Genomic DNA, 20,216 nt, shown 5'->3' with positions numbered 1-20,216 from the left:
CTGCCAGAGCTGAGTCAGGGAAATGAGGCTTGGTTATGTCCTCAGCCTGAGCCTCACAGAAATTAAATTGTCAGCTACATTCTTGGCGCAGAATTTCTGTAGCAAGCGAAGATGTAAGAGACAGAAAGGTTTGATTCTTTAAGGATAATGATACTGTCAGGAGAAAAAAAAAAGTCATCTTTTCAGCTATAGAGATGAGAAAATGGACATGGATATAGCTAATAGGAGACTTTAAAAGATGCGATCTTTACAGACAAGTTTTGATTATCACCATCTTTTCAAACATCTCTTCTAAGAAAGCTTGTAAATAACATGAATGCTACTGATTCTAAGAGCTTCCAGTGTTCACTAGGAAACTTTCACACATATTTGAAGTAGAGTGTCAGAACTCACACCTTAGGAAATGATAAAATATCCCAGAAGAAAGAAAAAGGTACCATACATTGTTATTCCCTATATCTAAATATCCCCTATTTTCAATGAAGAAAAAGTCCTCAATGGCTCTGAGACTTTGGATCATTGTTCCAATGTACTGAATTATTAATGAAGAACAATGTTTGAGAGGAAATATTCAATAGAAGGGTGAATTAAGGCCTAGGGCCCAGAGGAGCTAGCTTACCCCTACACACACACACACACACACACACACACACACACACACACACACACACACACACACACTTTACTGTGAATCTCAGAAGTAATGATGCCCTAAAGAAAAAATTGTAATTTTTTTTTATTCATCAGTACCTTTCCTCTCTGAAATTTGAGTAGTTCTAAGTTTATAGACTTCTTATGAGGATATTTGATATAAAATGATTATATAGCATTTTGTAAAATGTAAAAGTGCTTTATTAGTGTTAAGTACTAACAACAGATGGTGCTTTTTATTCAGCATCCCTAAATCCTCCTTCAATAATGTGCTTTAAAGCTTTGCTTCTCAAATTCTGTTTATGCATTGTAGCAACAATTCTGTCATAATTTTAATAAGGAAGGGACAGGATATTATAGGATGTCAGAATCAACTATGGATGAAGTTGTATAAGAGGCATACAAGAAAATTGAGATTAGTCAATAGCTTAATACTTTGTAGCAAAACTTCAGAAATTATATTATCTGATGAAAACATCTTAAATGTACTTATATGCAATAAAGCAACATATATGCACTGAATAAAGTCATGATAGACCAAGTATAAATGGTCTCTACATTCCAGCCAAAGAATGGCATTTGTAGAGATCAATCAAAAAAAAAAGTCACTTTGTAATTTCTTTTAATATGATTGATAGTAGCAGTGTGGTATAATAAAAAACGTGCCCTGATCCTTAGAACTGGCATTGAATCCTTGGGTCTGACATGTTAACTGTGTGACCATGAACAAGTCACTTAACTAGTTTTCTCATCTCTTAAATAAGGGTCATAGTATTTGAATTATCTTCCTTACAGAATCATTACAAGAAAAGTATTATGCAAGCAAGCTATCATGTGCTTTATAAGTGTAAGCTATTATGATAGGACAATCAATAAATCAATTCATCAATGAACAATATTTTTAAAACATCTGTTGTGTGCCTGGCACTGTGCTAATTCCTAGGGATGAGAAGACAAAAATTAATCAGTTCCTGCCCTTGAGGGGTTTACATTTTATCAGGGGAGCAATTTATTTTTAAGACAACATGAAGTATATACAAATTTGATACTTTGGAAAGAGAGGCTTTGGAAGGAAGAGAATAACTTAGTGCCTCCCAATATATCATAATCTACTCCTTGCTGTAGTCTCACCTATTTATGAAGGCAGCTTCCAGCTACCATTTGTCATGGATCACAATTCTCTTCATCTTTTATCAAGTGTGTAGCTAGTGTTCAGTAGCTATTGCCCTCCCCACATGTGTTTCTTATTTCTGAATAAAGAATTAGATCTTTAAAATCATATTTTATTGATCACTCTAAGCCTAACCACAGAGAAAACTTAAAAAAGAATTATGAGTGAAATTGGTCACATTGCTGAACAAGTTGTGAAGTCTGATACCTAGAGGATAATTGACAAATCCTAATACAATCTTGACTTTTCACCCCTCTATGATTGTCTGATTGTAATATTTGGCAGAAGTTCAAATTAAAAAAAAAAGAATGGGAAAGAAAAGAATTAGGAATGTAAAGTGGTCAAGGCAAAAACGTTAACAAATTAATTCAGATTCCATCCATCCTTCCTTCTACAATAATACTATAGTCATGTATACACATATACATCCCTACCTATGTAAATACAGATGTATGTATAGGTAGTCTCATATATATATGTATATATATACATATATATATATATACACATTGTATTATGTGTATATGTATGTATGTATGTATGTATGGGGAGGAGTTATGAGTATAGCATTGTCGTGCTATTAAGATTACTTCCTAATTATGAATATATTTATTAATGTTTCTGTATATATATGTATATGTTTGTGAATGTATATGTGTATTGATGTTTCTGCAGTAGTTTGTGTGTACATATATATATGTGTGTGTGTATATATAGATATGCATAATTTATGCATATAGATATATCTGTCTATATGAATATATAGATATGTATGCATGCATGTATTATAGTACTGAATACAGTGTGTTATATAAATCACTAAGGACTTAAACAACAAGCCTGGATTTCCATAGTTTTGCACAATTTCTGTTCTGACTAAGCATAAAAATCATATTCTGGCTGCTTAATTACTGATTTGTGGGTAGACAGCAAGTCACTTCATTTACCCCAATCTAATGAACAAATAAAAGTACCTTCTATTTCTGTAGTAGGTCAAAAAGAAAATGGCACTATGAATTATATTTTATGCATATTCACTCTTATGTATAGATTCAGAAGTATATGATTTTGTAAACATATAGATCTTGCCCGGTGATTTTCTTTTATTTTATTTTCTAAATCAAGAAAGAAATTATGCTACTAACAGCAGACTAAATCCACAAGGGTTTTAGCAAGGAAAAGGGATTTTAGCAATTAGCAAGGGGAAATTGTGGAGATACTATAAGGCAAGTGGAGGATTATGGGGCTAACCCTAAAAGGAGTTTCAGGTCCTGACACTGTGACACATAGCAAGCGGACTAACTCCAAAAAGGAGTTAGCAAGGAAGGAAGATTACACCATTGACTGGAGTTGCCCAGTGATCTTAAATACACTAAAATTATGTTTTACCTTCCTGATAGAGAAAGCAAAGTCCAAATCAAAGATGTTTTATTAGAAACATCCAGTCTCCAGCTGCTCTTTATTTAAACACTGGAATCACTAGAAGTGCTTTCAGAGCAATTTTAAAGAATAAACAGAGAAAATGATAGCAATTTAATCTGGAGGTTAACAAAGGCATGGGTCATGTGGTAAAGACTACATCATGGAAAAGAGGCCATAAACACTGCTATGACCTAAGAATCAGCTAGTAAATAAGTATCCCAAACATACTCCCTGTATCTTTGGCATGCATTAGTCCTATTAATTAAAGAAATTGCAGAGAGAAATTGCCCATCCATGTTTTCCTGCTGCTCCTCCCTTCCTACCAGTTTCATATCCTTCAGCAATTCATTGAGAGATGTAATTGTCACTATCCTTTCCCCATAAGGAATCCAGCAGGATAATAAGATAAGATTAGGTTCAATAAGAAAACAAATAAGATCATTTCCATTTGGATAGGACTTTCATACATCATTAGCACAAGGCATTCTCATAGCAGTTGGTGAAGAAGGCAGTGTAGTCATTATCATCTTAATCTTACAGATAAAGAAATTGAGTCTGTGAGAACCCTAGTAGATGAGAAATTGGGCATTTAATGTCTCAAAAACATGTACTAATTGGAATGCACAAATCTGTGCACATCAAGTCTAATATGGACAGAATCTCTTGAACAAAACCCTCAAGAGGTAGGCTTCCTATAAAGGCTTCCACTAAAGGGGAACAACCTCTTGAACACATTTAATTGTTAATACATTTTTCATTACTTCTTTCAGAAGCATCTATTTTTCTGTGGCTTCACAAAAGATGAGATTGGAAAGGAATTGCTAAGGTCATGAGTCTAACTCATGTCTTCTAGTGCAGAATCCCTTCTAGTACATCTCTCACCTACCATCAAAATGATCATCCAATCTCTGACTAAAGAACTCTAGTGGGGTACATGAGGTGTTGAAGAAGGATTAGAACTTTTATTAATGGCTTGCTGAGCCTTTTTCAGGGTTGCTCATTCATTTTTGGAGTCTACCTATAACTGAACTCTCATCTGTGGCTCCAAGAAACTGTAGCATGGTCAGTGGCCACAGTAAAACCTCTCTCGGTAGATAGGCTAAACCAGGCTGATAATAACTGGCAGGTCTTGTTAGTGAGGTAGAGTAATATCTACCTCAAATATGTGAAGACTTCCCACAGTGGAATGATCAGATGAGAACAATTTGTTCCAACAGCCATGAAAATGACTGAAGCAGGCATTGTGGAGCATTTAGGGCTCATTTGGAAAATGAAAACTGCATTCTGGGTCACCAGCAACCATCTTGACTTTTGTCCTGCCACTGGACATCAGTGATTCAGGAAGAGAGTGATGACTGCAAATCTGTCTCAATTAAATCCAATTCATACACAAGTTAACATATTACCCTGGGATGCCATTAGTCCTCATTGAAAATGAAGGATAATCTGTGATCAAGATTACTAATTCTTACCTTGTTGACTTGAGAGAAACCATAATAGCTTTTGCCTAAGTCCCTTCTTTGAATATTGTGTGAAACTTTTATGTTTTAAGTATGTTTCATGTAAATATTGTTGGATTCTTCTAAAATTTTCTGCCTTTTTTTTTCTTTTCCATTTTTTGGATGACTTCATTCCACTCATTCATCCTTACTATTGTTGAATGTATATCTCCCTCCATCCTATTAAATTTTAATATGTTTTTGCATCCTAAAAATCCCCTCCAAAAAATGATGAACAACAATACTAGAAAAAAGGAATCCCCTACACATTAAGGATTTGAGATAGTTCTAATTGTTAGAAGGTTTTACTTATATTATTCTCTCTTTTTCATATGACAGCCTTTCAAAAATTCTTGAAAACAGATGTCATGACTGCTCTAAATTCCTTTGTAATCTCTATATTAGAACGACCATATTCTTTCAGGCAACTTATATAGCATATATAATAATCTTGAGTTCTCTTTGTGTCTTTATCAGCCTCTGATAGATGTACTCCAATTTGTCAGTGTCTTTTCTAAAATCTAGCATCTGGAATTGAATATATTAAAACAATTATAGTCTGGTTAGTCCAAGGTATTAAGTTTGGTCACTCATATGGGCATCAAAAAGAATGATAGATCTAGAGTCAGACAACTAGTGGTTGAAATCACAGATTTTCCACTTACTACCTTCAAGATCCTGGTCAAGTCACTTAGCATCATTGTTTTCCAAATTCATTATCTGTAAAATGAAGGGATGATTTGTATGATATCTTTCAAATCTAAATCTAAAATCCTTTATCCTCCATCATTTTGGATGTACTAATTTTATTAATGCAGTCTACCCAGGCTACCATGTAACATTGTTACCACAAAACACTTTTTAAAAACAAACTCCTCGAAGTCTGAGGCTGGATTTGAATTTAGGTCTTCCAGCTTCCAGAGCCAATCATCTGTTTACTATTCCATTTAGCTGACTGCTTCTTCTCTCCTCTTTTAGGGAAGGGTGGGTTAGGATTTTTCTTTTGTCTTGAGATTGTTGGGAATTTTTGTTTGTTTAGGATTATGTTTTGGCTACCATGTAACACTATTAATTAACTCCAGATGTCTTTTGCATAAATTGGTTTCTAGTCATTCCCTTCTACATCCTGTTTTCTGTTATTAAATTTTTGTCCAAATATAGAATATATAATTCATATATACACACATACATACACATATAAACATGCCTAAGTTTTCTTTTTCCCCCTGTAAATTCTTGCTATAATATAGTATATTATAAAGATTATTTTTGTCCTGAAGCTACAAAAATACCTTGGTCATGGTGGGGTGTAAGGGCTGAACCCAAAAATTATGTTGGGGCTTTGGGCTAATGTTGTGAGGCATCATGAGGTGTCATGAGAATTTGTAGGTATCGTTTAGAATTTTTGACAAGAGGTAGGGAAGAGCCTTATATAGTCAAGGAATAATCTTGGGATTGCTTGGTCTCCCAATTGTACATAATTACTGTGGAGTCAAGATAATCCTGTCAATGCAAGGAATTCAACAAGGCCCCACTGCAACATAGGCTTACTTAAGGACTCCAAAGATCCACTAAAAGACAAAATAATTCTCCCCATCCCCCTCTCTGCTTGCCTCCCACTAGTTACACATTTCCTTCTTCAGGTCATTTTACAAATGAGGTTACTGAGGCAAGCAGAGTTAAGTGATTTGCACAGGGTCATATAGCTAGAAAGTGTCTAACATGATATGTGAACTCAGGTCTTCCAGAATCTAGACCCAGTGCTCTATCCACTAGTTGTTATATTTAGTAGTATATATGTTTACTCACTAAACACACTTTTAGAGAATATTCTTTTATATTTCTCTGTAGAGCTAAGTTTATTCCATTTTATTATGTCTGTGACAAAGAATTCTTTATCAATTTTGATCATAATCTTTCTGCTTCCATTTTTGGCCAAGTGCTGCCACTGTCTTGGTCTCTCCTCACGAGGGGAAACATCTTATTTGCAGCATGATGATGAGACACCATTTGCTATCTTTTTGAATCCATCTGTGTCAGGAGGAAATTGGGAGTTCTGCTTTCTGCAGTTACTACCACTTTGCCATGAATCATCAATATCATAGCTTCTGGGAGAGTATTTGATTATTCTAAATACAGGAATGCTGTTAAAGGAACAAAAGAAAAGATGAGCTCCTCATCTTGCTGCATCTGGAAGTGCTTTGCTTAAAGCATTTTCATGATATAGAAGGGATGCTGAGAAATGTCTGGGGCAGCAGCAGGCTCTTCCTAACAGCTGAAGTGAACTCCATACAAGGCAGCTCATGCAAGGTGCAAAGGAATGAGCAAATCTGACCAGAGCCTTTAGCTGCTTCTATTACCATATTCCCTGCAGGCAGTGAAAGTGACAGAAAACTAAGCAGCTAAATAAGATAATCAAACTAAAATAGGGAATCAGCCTTGGATATGTGGTGCAATTGCTTGAGTCTTCTGCATCATTTTGCCTATGGGGACTTTTCTTCTGCTTACAAGTCTGTTTTCCAGAAGGAAAAACAAAATGAACACTCACAATTACAGGAAGGTGGATGAAGTTTCAAGCAATTCTCTTACCTAACTATAACCATCTGTATTAGTCGACCTATTCTCTGACTCCATGTCTATCCATAAATTGAACTGGGATATAAGTTGCCAGAAAATTAATTTTACTTCATACCCATATAATGAATCCCTATGTACTTAATATACTACTAATTAGTCCATAATTATTATGATTTGTTTATCACAAAGGTCAAGATTTATACAAGATTTTTATCCTACTTAAAAATTCCTATTTCTTATCTGTTAAGGTTTTTTTCATTTGAATAGGAATGAGATACATAATAGCATCCTAGTCTCTAATTCATTCAAAATGTAGTTTTTCTAAGGTCTTAGTAAATATGGGATGAAATCTTGCTTTGAATTATAATTCAACCCATGGTGTTTTTGGATAATTTTGTAATGTAACATGATTGGGCTTTAAAGTATCACTTTCTCACAAAAAAAATGCCATTTTAGCCACTTCTCCTTTTAAACATAGTGATGAATAAAATGCCAACACAAGGAGAATCAACGGTTAATAGCTAAGTAAATCTATACTACAACCCACAAATTGAAACCACTAAATCTTCCAGCCTAATTGAAATTATGAATAGTGTCAATATATCATTTTAAACATGGGAAGCCAAGAACATGTTACAATCAGCATCATATGTTTAAATAATGGGCCAAGAAGCAAAATACAAAAGATATTTGTTCTTCTTTGTACTTGGTACATAATAAATACTTAATAAATTATGATTTCATTGATTTTTCATTACAGTCATGATAGATCTCAGACAATGTTAGGGCTTCTTATATTGTTGACATACAGGAACAAATTAGCTTTCTTTGTCTTGTTGCAGCTATCTGATGTCACTAAGCAGCATTTTGGGTGACAATGAAATATAATCTTCATCAGTATGCACTTTAAATGTGTCTACATTCACTAAAAACTTCTCTTTCAAGTCAGTGTTGAATATGAGTGAAGAAAAGAAGAGAATTCCCCATAAAGGACAAGAAAGAATCAGTAGGGTTTTGGGTGCCTTTTTTTTTTTTTCATTGCATCAAAAAAGAAATGTAACAAGGATTGTTGAAGGCTGAATGAAGAATTGAAGTTAAAATCATGATTCATGGGAATACAGAGAAAAGCAACATTACAGAATATTTCACTGGAGAAATATTTATATTTCCTTCAACTTCTTTGTTCACATACTGCATATATTCATGAGGAAATGCATTTTAAAAGATTAAAATCTATTCACTTGTGAAAGATAAGGATAAACATTTTAAATGGAAGAGTGGCTTTCAGAAGACTGGAAGGCAAGAATGGTGTGACAGAGCTAAAGGCATAAAAGATCACTTTAGATGGGACTTTAGAGGTAACTGAATGAAAGAGAAATTAAAGTCAGGAAGAGAGTATAAAAAGTTTCACAGATAATGCATTTTAAGAGTAAATGTGGAGAGAAAGATGAGGGAAATGGTTTTTTACTAACAGGAAGTATATCACTATTGTTAAAATACTGATGAAAAATGAAAGGAGAGAGAAAAGAAGAAATTTCAAGATATGCCTGAACAGACTTGATTCCCAATCTTTATGAAAGAAATATACAAATAATCAAAGGCATGCTGATGATAAGTCCTCTAGGGATAGATGTTTTGGGGCCAGAAAGTGACACTAAAGATAAGACAAGATATGAACTTGACTCTAATAGTTGATCAGGAAGTTTTTATCCAAAAAAATTTCTTCTGAATAAAAAAAAGTTTGGAATCTAAAGTGGAAACCAAAAAAGTTTGCTATTGTACAGACTCTAACCCTCAGGGAAATTAAAAAGAAAAAAGAAAAGAGAAAAAATAGTATTATTTCTTTCTTTCTTTTTAGTTTTCATTAGTATTTTATTTTCTAAATACAAAGATAGGTTTTTTTTAACATTCGTTTTTTTAAAACTTTGGTGTTCCAAATTTTTCTCCTTTCCTTCCTTATCTCCCTCCTTCCCAAGATATCAAGTAATCTGATATAAGCTAAATATGTACAATTCTTTTAAACACATTTCTGTGTTTGTCATGGGCAAGAAACATCAAATGAAAAGAGAAAAAAACATGAGAAAGAAAAAAAAGTGAAAATACTATTCTTCAATCCACATTCATTCTCCAGAGTTCTTTCTATGAAGGCCAATGACATTTTCTCTCAAGTCTATTGAAAAATGCCTTGAATCATAGCATTGTTGAGAAGAGCCAAGTCCATCATAGTTGATCATTGTTACTATATACAATAACTATATATATAAACAATCTTGTTACTATATACAATGTTCTGTGGGTTCTGCTTGCTTCATCCCACATTAGTTCATGAAGTCTTTCCAGTTTTTTAAAAATCATCCTTTTTATAATTTCTTATAGAACAATAATATTCCATTTCATTCATAGACCATAATTTATTCAGCCATTCCCCAATTGATGAGCATTCACTCAATTTCTAGTTCCTTGCCTCTACAAAAAGGGCTGCCATATACATTTTCCCTCATATATGATCTCTCTAGGATACAGACTCAGTATTGACACTGGTGCATCAAAGGATATGCACAGGTTTATAACCCTTTGGGCACTGTTCCAAATTGCTCTCCAGAAGATGGCATATGTTTATAAAGGCATATGTTTAATAATAGAAAGAATTGGAAGGAGTGACCTAAGCTGGTATTACTTTCAAAAATGTAATCATGATAAATAGGTCTTTCTATCATTCCACTTGGAATCTCCAGCTCAACTTCATTCATTACATAAACATTTAAATGCTTGTTGATCCAGTATACTAAGCCAGACATTGAGAATGATGAAACACAGATCCTGTATTTAGGAAGCTTTGATCTAATGGGGAAAGAAGGCATTTTCCCAAATAAAAATGATACAATGAAGAGTGAGAAAAGATGTAGAGCAACTATTATTTAAAGTTTGAGGAGAAAAAGATCTCTTTTACTTGGAAATCAAACAAAGATATAATGGAATAGGTTTCATATGAGTTAAGCTTTGAAGTAAAGGAGGGTGTACCAATTCACTGAAACTGTTTTGGGACTTAGAAGTTTGGCCCAAACAATTAGACTGACCAATGATGCTAAAAAACAATCAACTTTTACTTCAGGCACATTTTAACTCATAGAAAGAAACCACTGACAGGAGAAATTTGGAAGTAGGCAAGGATCATCAGTGATAAATAAGGGCCAAAGTGCTTGACGACAAGTTAATGTTTTTCAAGTTAATGTAGGGAGATAGTGGGAAGTGGAAAGTCTATTCCAGGAATAGGGGAGTGAGGGTTTGTTTCTGCTTGGCTACATAGGATAGAATTAAGAGTACAAGTAGAAATCACAGTGAGGTAAATTTATATTTGATGTCTAGGGAGTGGTGTGGAGAGTGGGGGGTGAGGATACTTTACAACAATTAGAGTTATCTGAAGAGGAATGGACTGCCTTCTCTTAGAAGGGGATGGGTTCTGTTTCTATAGTAATGTCAGGCACAACTTCTCAGGCACATTACAAGAAGAATTTTTGTTTAGGTTGAAATCAAATTATGTGGTCTCTGGGATCCTCATCTGAGATTCTTGGAAAGATTTAATGAAGATCTTTTCCCTAATTTCTAATCTTAAACTTCTAGCTATCTGATGAATACTTTCACCTACATTGCCCCCAAAGTTCAACATGTCAAAATTTAGCTCATCATCTCCTCATCCTTATCTTGTACCTTCTTAATATGTATTTCCTTTAATGCTACTCTTCCTCATGCCTCAGATCTAATCATCCTCTTGTCCTCTTGTTTCCATCTCATTTGTCTCTTTCTCCTTTATAATAATGGCTTAAGTTAAATCATTATTCCATCTTTTCTGAATTATTGGAATAACCTCTTAACTAGTATTCTTGTCTGTATTTCTCTTCTCTTAAAGTCATCCTTTAAAATATTACCAAAATCACTTCCCTAATGCATGAATCTCACCATGTCAGTTCCACACTGAAATGCTTTCAATGTCTTTCCCTATATTATCCAGTAAAAATACTAACATTAATTTGGCTTTACAAAATCTAGTTTCAAACTATCTTTTCTTTCAAGCTTTATTACAAATTATATACCATCCCACACCCTATTCTTTAGGCAAACTGCACTGGAAGCTTGATCACTTCCTGTCTTTTCCTGTCTTAATATATTTGCACATTTCTAAAAAAGATGTATCCAATTGAAATTCTATTCTTTCAAGAGAAATAGTTTATCAATATAAGTAAAATGAAATAAGTAGAAACAGGAAAAAAGACACCCATTGACTTCAACAATGGAAATGAAAAGAATAAGAATAGTAGAACTGAATTCTGAAGAATTATGATGATTAAGGTTGGTTCTAAAGAAAAGATTAGGAAATGCAAATACTTCATTTCTTTATAGAGGTGATCATTGAGCTTAAATTCAAAAGAAACTGGATATTTCCAGAGGCAGAGATAAAGAAGAAGGACATGCAAACTTGAGGGTCAGCCAGCTCAAAAATATAGATAGGGAATTGAGGATCATGTATTTAAAATAACAACTGGTTCCATATATCTAAATAAGAGAATGTACAGATGGGAGTAAGGTTTAAAACAAGAAAAGTAGAGAAGATTATAAAGAGCTTTAAATGCTAAACCATGCAAATACTTCATTTCTTTATAGAGGTGGAAAATTAGAGGAGAACCACAGTATGTACTATAATTCTGACTGATGTGTTGATTGGTTTTCCTGAACCACTTTTTCCTATCTTTTATAATTTGTAACAAGGAATGAACTAATAGAATAGAAGAGGAAGGAGAATATATGAAAGTAGAATCTGCTAGTCAATACTGGCTACTAGAGATGATAAGGATTCATTGAATTTATTATTTTGGGTGATAGTGTGGTCAGACCTGTGGTCAGAGGCTTTAGGAAAATGACTTTGGCAACCATGTGTTAGATTAGGATTGGGGAAAGGTTTGAGATAGAACAAACAGCAGCTTCTTTTGAAAATTCAGGCAAGAGGTACTGAAAATCTAAACAAGGGTGGTGACTATGTACATAGTAAGAGGCAGGTGTGAAAGATATTATGGAGATAGAAATGGCAAGGTTTGTCCATTGTTTGTTTATATTGGGTGAGTAAGAGTGAAAAGTTGAAGTGACATCAAGATTGTAAACCTAATGAGTGAAAGGATGGCAGTGATTTTGATAGTAAAAAGAAAATTAAGAAGAATGGTTTTAGGTAAAAAATATAACGAGTACCCTTTTTGGGCACTATGAGTTTCAGATGCCTAAAAGACATCCAATTGAGTTTCAGATGCCTAAAAGACATCCAATTTGAAATTTCTAATAAGTAGTGTGTGTGTGTGTGTGTGTGTGTGTGTGTGTGTGTGTGTTTGTGTGTGTGTGTGTGTGATGTAGAACTAGAACAGGATACAAAGACAAAAACTAGATGTATAGATCTGAGGATCATCTATGTAGAAATGTTTAGGGATTAGTTTCCATATAGGAAAACTAATGAGGTGAGTGTCAGGGAAGAGGACTTGGGACAGTCTTATTCAACATCCAATGTTAATGGAAGTGGAATTGATGATGAATCAGTAAAGGAAACTGTAAGAAGTGGTTAGATAGATTGCTTAACCCAATATTGAGAAAGTTTCTAGCAAGAAAGGGTGGTCAGTAGTGTGAAATGCTTGAGAAAGATCAAGAAGGGTGAATATTGAAAAGAAGTCATTAGATTTGACAATTAAGAGATCATCACAAAATAATGAAGATCCAAAGTGTGGAGAACCAAGAGATTGTGCATAGTAATAACATTACATTATGTTACATTTAAAACAATGCATTGTTTCAAAATCAATTTTGAGGGAATAAGTCATTTTTATTATTAGAAATATCTAAATGAACTATAAAGCACATATGAAGAAAGATGTTAAGTGTATCCAGAGAAAGAAGTGATAAATAGAAGTTTATATAGATTTTACACATACACACACACAAGCATGCATACATAATTGTGTCTAATGGTAACCATCTCTTGGATGGGGAAAGGGGAGGAAAAAAGAAAGGGGGAAAGAAATTTACAGGATAACTTTGTTATATATTTTAAAATGTAGTAAGACATAAAATATTTCATTTTCATTATAATCATATTTTTATTGTTTTTTAAATTCTTGTTTTATTCAATATTTTTAAAAATATATAAAAAGATCACTAATAACTTTGGAGAAATATCAAATGAATTGATAAATTCAAGTGTATAATGGAAATCTTATTTCAGAGGACAGAGAAGTGAGTCAAAGAAAAGGAAGAAGAGATGATAATTTTTTCAAGGAGTATAACCGAGAAAGGAAAAAGAGAAAAGAAGGTATGAGATCAAAAGTATATATAGGAAAGTAACTTTATGAAGAGTAAAACTGTTTCTTCATCAAAAGTTGGATTAAAGGAAAAAATGGTGAAGGATGTTGTCAAGAAGTTGTCAGATAAAGAAGAGGGAAAAAGAACAATTCTCAGTGAATGGCCTCCAATCGAGAAAGTAGAGAAAGCTTGGGAAGCAAAGATTTGAAATAGCCTTATGATCAAAAATCAATTAGGAAGTAATAAAAAGATTGTCTTGCTGAAATGAGAGTCTAGTTGAGATTTGACTTAATTTTGTTGTAAACCCTTTCATGATTTCTTTTCAGTTCTGTCTAGCTGTATATGAGAAGGAATAAAGGAGGTGGTTGATGGGGACAATTCAAGATTGAGATTTGACAAAATGAGAGGCAAAAGAACAAATAAAGAAGAAATTTGAGAATAGAGGAAAGAACTGAACTGGTTCTCTAAGAGGTTAAAGTTGAGTAGAGACCATTGTTGGAATGATAGCAAGGAAAAGTAATGAAGGGTAGAAACAGTATGGTTATGAAGAAAACAATAAACAGGTTGGAGTTGATATAAAAAAAAGATAGCAAAACAAATTTTAAATTATAATAAGAAACAAAAATAAATTGCTCTCTATCTTTAAAGGAGTATCTCAGTGATACCTGGTTGATATTCTTCCTCCTTTCTTCCTCAAATCTCTCTAGTTGTGGAAAAATATGAACTCTTTCACATTCTAACATACTAGTTATTTGCATGCATATCTCTTCACTCTGATTAGATCATAAGCTGCTAAAAGGCAAAAAATGTTATTTTCTATCTTTGCATTTCCAGTGCCTAACAAAGTACTTTGCACATAGTAGATACTTAATAAATGCTGCATTTATTTGAATTAAATATCAGTTCAATGACAGTGGTTTTAACAGTGTGAAATGAAAAGCTAAGTTGGAAGAAGCCAAAGCAGAGAGTTGAAGGATAAAAAGTAAATTCATTTTCTAAGAATTCACAAGAAATACCAATGTGCAAACAAATAAATGTTTTTTTCAGGGTGAAAGAAAACAATCTGAGAAAGAATAGGGAAACCCATGATGCACTAGAAAGTAGCTGATGGCAACAGCTGAATGTGATGTGCCATCAAGAAAAGTGAAATGGGACACAAGTTTTTAATTCATTTTTACCAGCTATATTTTCTACCTATCATTTTTGAACATTCACTGTAGGAATACTCATTTCTGAAAAATAATTTCATCTTAATGCTGCCTCCCCATGATTTGTGGTATTAAATACAATTTAGAATAGGATTATTTAAAAAAAAAAAACCTAGCTGTCTCTTGCATGATCTTTTTAATGAAATGTTATGCTATGAAAAAGTTATATCACCTTCCTTATTTGGATTTTGCTCACACGATGAGGCTATCAGGGGTCACATAGGTAGGAATTGTTATGTGTCTGAAGACAGATTTGAACTTGGGTTCTCCTGATTTTAGGACTGGTGCCACCTAGCTGTCCCTTGCATGATCTTTTTTAAAAGCAGGATTAGATGTTATTCAAAACTGTCCCCCAAAAAGAGAATCTAGTTTACTTTCTTCCTTCATACTATGACTGTTGTGTTATAGTGCATGCTTTTGTTATTTTTCACTTTTTTTTTTGTTTTCAATTGAGAAAAGGCTGAAAATAGAGCAGTTAATTATTTCTCTACTGGAGATTACAGTTTTGCTTGCATCCTTTTACGATTATAGTTTATAGTTTGTATGTGAATAGAATCTACATATCCTCCCTTTAGGATCATGGGTTTAAAGCTGGAAAGGACCTCACAAATCATTTCATTCAACCCATTTATTGTACAGATGAGGAAATTGAGTTTGTTAGCTCTATTTCTTCTAATCTTTCCCACATCATGGATGTCTTTTCTAAAGAAAGCCATTAACAATTTATTGGAATCCTGCCATAGATGCAAATCTGTGCCTCACATAAAAAAAGCATTGTTTTTCTTGCCTTTTAAAGGGAAATATGGTTGATAAAGCAGTGTATTAGCCCATTTCTATGTTTCATTCAAAAAGATTACAATTTATTTACTACTTAAAGCTCTATGTAATAAAATGGAAAATGGATAATCCTAGCTCAGCCATCTCATAAGATCTTGGACAAATCATTTTGCTTCCCTAGGCTTTAGTTTTCTTATTTGTAAAATGACAAATCAAAACTAGATGACGTGAGGCTTCTCCCAGCTGTAAATCTGTTCCCATGATCTTAGTCAAATGTCATTTCATAACTGTTACAGAAATCCTACAAGTAATAGCAGAAATTGTATTCAGAAAAAAAATCAGCAAGTTCAGGTTCAATCCAGTGAAATAATAAAATAGAAAGATGAAAAACAAAAACAAAAACAAAAACAAAAAAACAAGTAAACTACAAAAGTGATGATGATAGAATCAAAAAGGATCACAGATCTCTTCAGATTCATATACACTTGAGGAACTTTTGTGAGCACAAGAGGAAAGATGCTATTATTTGTTATTTTAAAGTTTACATCTACTGAAGGCTACAGAAAGTTTCCCAATGACATAGTGGGGAAAATTTTAAAATTCTGTGAATGTAAAGGAGCTTAAACTTAAAGCAAAATAACAATTGGGTCTTTGGCATAATATCAACCTATATTCATTGGTCCCAAGAAAATTTCATTATTAGTGATTTCAAATATACAAATTTTCTAATTTAATCACAGAATTACTATCCAGGTATTGCATCTTTTACCAGTGCAATCAGCTGTGAAATATCAATTTCTCTTCAACATAAGGTTCACAAGTGGTTTGCCAGAGAGCAAAACAGAGAGATGTAATCATTCAAGATTCCAGAAGCAGGTTCCCAGGAAAGGAAACCTTTAACAAATGAGCTTACCACTTTTTTTCCCTAGGATTTATTGCCTGTGTTTCTATGACTATAATAGTGAGTTGCAAAAATGTTCTACAGAGTATACTTAGAAAACATTTTTAAATTCTAAAATCCCAATTGAGATACACATAAAAAAAGAATTTATAGTATATTTTTGACCTCTGGAGAGTACCCCCATTTCAGGCATACACCATGCTTGAATTACTTTAAATGTTTCAGGCCCGGAATTAATATGCCTTCGATGATATCAATATGCTTTGTGTACACACACACACACACACACACACACACACACACACACACATATGTGTGTGTATATATATTATGTGTGTGTGTATATATATATATATATATACATATATATGTATGTATGTATGTATGTATCTATATGTCTCAAATTAGAGTATATATATATATATATATGTACTTTAGTGTGTATGTGAAAAGGATGGTCTATGATGCTTAGTAATGGCTATGGCTAAAGAGACTACACATTAAGCCAGAGTAAGATCTGAACTGCTGAGATTCAATGCTATACTAAATCAATTTCTGCCTGGGTATCTGGCACTCAGCTTGATTTAGTGTGAGCCTGTGAGTTTGAAAATGTTGGAGTAAACAACAGCCCAGTCTGCTGTCACAATCTGCCTGGGAGGAGCCATACACTACAGCATGCAAGAATCTATGCCCCTCCGGGATAGCAGCTAGGGGCAATAAACCATACTTTGGGGGAGAAATAGCTTGGAGCTGATAATAAACTAAAAGACATTTGTTTAATTGATAAAATCCCAAATGAATGATAAAACCCATTAGGTCTTATATCATTTGTGCCAGTGGAAATTTGCAAAATAACCTTGCCTGAGACTTAGTTCAGTCCATACAAATAGAACCAAGGATTTTTATAATCGATAGAAAAGATCCCCAACCTGTTTTATGCAATGTTTGAATAACTTTGAGCAGATGAAGTTCATCTTGAAATCCAAGGAAAGGGAGCTACTTCTGTACTGTAGTTTTTATCATTTGGTAGTTACTTTACTTCCTCTGACATTAAAGTGTCAGTTCAAGGTATTCAAGTGTAAAAGAAAATTGTCAAGGGAATTAATAAATTTCTCTTGAGTTTAGATTAAGAACTCCTTAGCTTTTAGCACACTGCCAAAAATTCTCTTCCCCATAATGCAAGGTAGGTTTCAGTGGCTGCTAAATCTACCAGAGGACACAAAATGGAATTGAGCAGAGTAAATTGGCATCACAGTGAATGCTAGAGCTTTTATGTGATTATTTGAGTGCATCGAGAAGCTGTTTACTGAGTGTGAATTGAGAATGTTTATACACAATACAAAAATTCCAGGGAAAATATTCACTCATTTTCACATTGACTTTCCAGCAGCCCCAATCAAATGAAAGACGATGACATTTCACATTTCCATAGCACTTTAAGTTATAATTATATCCACTTTCCTCCTAACAACCCAAGGAGGTAGATAACTTAAGCATTGTTATCCTGATTTTACTATTTGAAGAAACTAAGCTCAAAGAAATTAAGCAACTTACTCAGGATCACAAAGTATTGCTCAGATATGAGATTTAGCAACTCCAAGTCCAGTTCACTTTCTAAATAAAGAGTATTTTAAAGGGGCTAAAAATAAAAAAATACAAAAATCTTCTAAGTCATTGTGTTAGTTATCATTATCCATAAGACTTTTCTGATAATTTGAAATAATTAAGGGAGTTATTAAGATAGAAGCAGAGGGCTTTCAGACTTAATTATTGTTGGGGTTTTATTTGCTTTTGTAGAAAGAATGATTAATCAGATGTATAAAAAGATTCCTAGACTAAATTTGCTTCCTTGTGATTTTATATTTAAATAACCTACTGAATGATTACATTAAAATAATTGTAAATCATTTTTTAATAAAAGAATAATACTAACTGGCTATGAGACAGCTAAATGGTTCAGTGAACAGAGCACCTGACTTGGAGTCAGGAAAATTCACCTTCCTGAATTCAAATCTGACTTCAGAAATTCATTAGGTGTATAATTCTGGCTAAGTCACTTTTCTATATTTCTCTCAATTTCCTCATCTATGAAATAAGTTGGACAAAGAAATGAAAAATCACTCCCGTATCTCTGCCAAGAAAACCCTAAATGAGGTCAAGAAAAGTCAGACATGACTGAAAAAAACACTGAACAACAACAATAACTAATCATAGGACATGCATTTTGAATGTTTTATTTTGTTTTAAGAGGTAGTGATGCCTTTGCACTGAGCATCCTCATCCTTTTACATGGGTTCTCCTTTCATTGCCTTTAGCCAGAAAAAACAAAAAAACAAAAAAAAAACTTTTTCTTTCTTGAAGGTAATTAATCTATAAGGGACTGTAACTTGTCTTTTTTTAGTGATATTTGTTTCCTTTATTATTTTTTATTATAGCTTTTTATTTATAAGACATCTGAATGGGTAATTTTTCAGCATTGACCCTTGCAACACCTTCTGTTCCAACTTTTCCCCTCCTTCCCCTCACCTCCTCCCCTAGATGGCAGGTAGACCAACACATGTCTAACTTATTTTTTTGACCTCACTGGATCCTTTGAGTTAACCTCAAATTCAACACATCTACAAATGAGCAAATCATTTCCACACTAATTTCTGAAAAATAGCATTTTCAAGTACAATATAACCATACCTTGGAGTCATCTTTGATTCAATCCTTTCTTACACAGCAATTGGTTTAACCAATCAGTATTTGAGAAAGGCCTTTATGAGCCTTCCAGCATATTAAGTACTGATAATAAAAAGACAAAAATGAAATAATTCCTACCTTCAAGGAACTTGCAGGCTGTTAGGGGAGTTACATGTATTATGTTGTCATTGAGTCATTTCTATTGTGTCCAGCTCTTCATGATTCCATTTGGGGATTTCTTAGCAAAGATACTGGAGTAGTTTGCTATTTCTTTCTCCAGTTCATTTTATAGACAAGGAAACTTGAGGCAAACAGGAAGGACTTGCCCAGTGTCATCTAAATAGTCTGAGACCAAGTTTGAACTCAAAAAGATGAGTGTTCCTTGACTCCAAGTCCAATGCTCTATCCGTTACACCATCTGACTGCTCTAACTATACCACCTAACTGCTTTAACTAGATGTATATGTATATATAATAAAATATATACACAGTAATGTCAAGGATCAGAAGTATTTAATAGTGGGGAGGGAGGTGGGAGAGAGGGAAGAGAAAAAAGAAAAGGTAGGAAAGATAAACCTTTTCCAATCCAACAGACATTTTATTAAATTTCTACTGTGTTCTGGGCATTGTATTTGGTCCTTGGAATGTAATTACAAATAATGAAATAATCCCTGAAGGAGTAGACAAGTACAGGTGTTTATATGTATGTATAGTATGAATATAAAATTAATAAATACAAATATGTACAAAGTAATTTCCAAGCCATATTTCATTTATGCTTTTTCTTCATCATGTCTACTCTAATTCAAGACCTTATTACCTTTCTTCTGAATTATTATTAGCAGCCCACTATCAGGGACTTTGTCTCTAGTCCTTCCAACTCATCCTACATACAATTGAAAAATTAGTCTTCCTTATTCCTAAGTATGATCATTTAATTCCACTGCTCAGAAATCTTTGATGGTTCCTCATTGCCTACTGAATAAAGACTA

The 20,216-nt window shown here is 33.4% G+C and overlaps 1 protein-coding gene across 2 annotated transcripts in view; it reads left to right on the top strand.

Moving 5' to 3' along the window:
- The window catches only part of CDH6 (cadherin 6), a 160,226-nt gene that overhangs the window by 85,447 nt on the left and 54,563 nt on the right, over positions 1–20,216 (top strand). The gene's annotated exons all lie outside the window — the stretch shown is intronic.

This window comes from Sminthopsis crassicaudata, chromosome 1 (assembly GCF_048593235.1).
Source record: "Sminthopsis crassicaudata isolate SCR6 chromosome 1, ASM4859323v1, whole genome shotgun sequence".
In the NCBI taxonomy this organism is placed as follows: Eukaryota; Metazoa; Chordata; class Mammalia; order Dasyuromorphia; family Dasyuridae; genus Sminthopsis; species Sminthopsis crassicaudata.
Note: the sequence above shows the minus strand (reverse complement) of the source record. Positions and strands in the feature narration are given on the sequence as shown.